The 3,275-nt window shown below is 48.1% G+C and overlaps 1 protein-coding gene across 4 annotated transcripts in view; it reads right to left on the reverse strand.

The window, feature by feature from the left end:
• The window catches only part of PCCA (propionyl-CoA carboxylase subunit alpha), a 465,712-nt gene that overhangs the window by 311,622 nt on the left and 150,815 nt on the right, over nt 1-3,275 (reverse strand). The window lies entirely within an intron of this gene.

A 3,275-nucleotide genomic window follows, 5' to 3' on the forward strand; every position in this document is an offset into this window, starting at 1 on the left:
TGAAGTACGAGTTGGATGAAAGGACTGTAAGGTGGACAGAAAGCTGGCTGGACCATCAGACTCAACAGGTAGTGATCATCAATGGCTCGAGGTCTAGTTGGCAACTATATCAAATGGAGTGCCCCAGTGGTCAGGCCTCAGGCCAGTTTTGGTCAATATCTTTATTAAAAATCTGGAAGGTGAGATAAATGTCACCCTCAGCAAGTCTGCGGATGACACCAAGCTGGAGGGTGTAGTAGATATGCTAGAGGGTAGGGCTAGGATTCAGAGTAAAAAAGACAAATTGGAGGACGGGACCAAAAGAAACTTCATGAGGTTCAACAAGGACAAGTGGAAAGTCCTACACTTAGGACAAAAGAAACACACGCACTGCTACAGTCTTGGGACCAAGTGGCTAAACAACAGGTCTGCAGAAAAGAACCTGGGGGTTACAGCGGACAATACGCTGAATATGAGTCAACAGGGTGCCCTTGTTGCCAAGAGGCTAACAGCATGCTGGGCTGTATCAATAGGAGCACTGCCAGCAGATCAAAGGAAGTAATTCTTCTCCTCTACTTTGCACTGGTATGGCCACATCTGGAGCATTGTGTCCAGATTTGAGGCCACCTCTCCAGAAAGGATGTGGACAAATTGGAGAGCCTCCAGCAGAGGGCAATGAAAATGGTTAGGGAGCTGGGGCACATGACTTATGAGGAGAGGCTGAGGGAACTGGGCTTATTTAGTCTGCAGCAAAGAAGACTGAGAGCAGATTTGATAGAAGCCTTTATCTACCTGAAGGGTAGTTCCAAAGAGGATGAAACTAGACTGTTCTCAGTGGTGGCAGATGACAGAACAAGGAACAATGGTCTCAAGTTGCAGCAAGGGAAGTTTAGGTTGGATATAAGAAAAAACTCTCACTAAGAGGGTGGTGAAGAACTGGAACAGGTTACCTACAGAGGAGGTGGAATCCCCATCTTCAGAGGTTTTTAAGGCCCAGCTTGACAAAGCCTTGGCTGGAATGATCTAGTTGGGGATGGTCCTGCTTGAGCAGGGGGTTGGAATAGATGACCTGAGTTCCCTTCTAACCCTTGTTTTCTATGATTCTCTTATATAATATCAAGAAGAAAGTTTGTGAATTTTGGACAAAAACTGACTTCCATTTTTTTCTGGATGGGAAAACAACTCTTTGGACATATAGACTCTGAAACTACATTAGGGCTTAAACCTTTAGCTTCCTTTGACTTTAACAGGAATTACATGTGTATAACACCTCAGAAAAATCAGGAAACTTGTATTTAGGTAGCCCAGTTAGGACTCTGAAACTATCATTGTGATACTAGCCTTAGTTGACAGATAGAGATGAAGTACAACAGTGTATTTTTGCTATCTGTCAAACATGAAAAACCTGTCAATCCTAATATAAGAAAACCTTGGCATGGTCAAAACAGCTTTGTAAATCTAGGGGTGCGAAATATTCATGCCAGAGGGTATTTATCAGCCATGTCCTAATGATTTTTTGAGATATTCAGGAACTTCATACCTGCACTTCTTAAGTACTAGTTCCAATATTTCACATCAACTGAAAATTGGTTGAATTACATTAAGGAATGATATGCAAGTTAAACTCAAATGTAAAGCTAATATTATTTGCGATGATGCATGCCAGCAGCAATAATTAACCACCATCCCCTCCTTGGCATGATTTTTTCATTTGGTTTTCAATTCTGATAAAGTAGGTACCTCCCCATGAATAGCACCAGATTCAGGAGTATACCAAACTCTCAGTACAAGAAGAGGTGTTTTTCCATGTGCATGTATAAGAATGCATGGGATTATATATCTGAACAGACCTTGGAATACTACAACTGTATTTGCCTAATTTGAAAGGTCCCTTTCAGACTTCATCCTGTGTACATAATATTGTTATCAGTAAGTTGGCTTCTTTAGTTTTTGGACGGTTAGTATGCTCTGTATTCGAGTGCCAAGAGAAATCAACAAGGAATTGTGAGGGTTCCATGTTACTCTTTGTCGTGGCGCACCTCGCTGCCTCGGTCCTAGAGAGGGGAGAACTGCTGGGGGAAAGCCTTAGCAGAGATAATGAGCATAGCTTCAGGTTGCCAGGGCAACTAATGAGTCAGCTGATCCTGAGGGAGCAGGGCCTGGCTCCTATAAAGCCTAGAGCCAAGGCCAGGCTAGTGGTTCCCTGCCAGTAGCCAGGAGCTCCTGCAGTTAGGATGCGAGGGAAAGCCTAACAGCAAGTATGGCTCGTGAGAGCTCCAGAGGCTGGAGCAATGATGTTAAATTACAGCCAGGAGGCTTATGTTGTTATGGCCCAGGGCCTTGGGTTCTGGTTATAGCCAGGAGGCTGGTATTTGCTTTAGTGTTTGTATTACACTGGTGGTTTGGGTGAGGCTATTAGGGGTTGGAGGAGGCCTCATAGGGACCCCAGAGGGGTGGGGCCCTAGTGCCAAGAGGGCGCGTTATCCTCATAAAGGGACCCACAGTGGTGTGGGGGCCCTAGCGCCAGTGAAGGCGCAATACTCATAGGGGGGGGCTCACAGGAGTGTGAGGACCCCGACGCCAGTAAGGGTGCAACTTGTGGGGTGTGTAGACCCCAGCCCAGAGAGGGGTATTTAAAGAGCCCAGTGTGGGCACAGCAGGTCCCAGAGAGAGGGGCGATTTTATTAGGAAGCCCAGGGTGGGCATAGAGAGCCCCAAACAGGGGGCGGTATTATTAAGGAGCCCAGCGGGGGTCCGGAAGGTCCCAGAGAAGGGGGACCAGTTCAAGGCCCAAGAGGGGCAATGTTTGAGAGGCCCCAGGGGGCAATATGAGAGAGGCCCAAGGGGGGGCAAGATTGAGAAGCCCAGGACGGGCGTAGCGAGCCCGGTAACAGGCTAGCACTACAGAAAACCCAGGACAGGGGCAGGGTGCTGTGGTTGCCCCGGAGGAAAAGGGGTTAGCAGTACAGCGCCCCAGGAGAAGGGCGGTGCTACGGTGGTCCCCAGGGAAAGGGGATAGCAGCACAGTGCACCTGGCAAATGAGAGGTTAGCAGTGCGGTGGGCCTAAAAGACCAGTGGCTCGAGAGGACGTCCCAAAGTGGACTAGATTATTTTGGAGAAGGCCCAGAGTGGGCCTCAAGAGTCCCAAGAGAGGGGCAGTGTTACTAAGAGTCCCAGTGAGGGGCACTGTATTAGAGAGAGCCCGGAGTGGGCACAGTGAGAGCCCAGGAAGGGGCACTAGCATAGAGACATACGGAGAAGGCCCTAGAGCGGGCTAGATTACAGAGGAGGACCC

This window comes from Alligator sinensis, unplaced genomic scaffold (assembly GCF_000455745.1).
Source record: "Alligator sinensis unplaced genomic scaffold, ASM45574v1 scaffold744_1, whole genome shotgun sequence".
NCBI lineage: Eukaryota > Metazoa > Chordata > Crocodylia > Alligatoridae > Alligator > Alligator sinensis.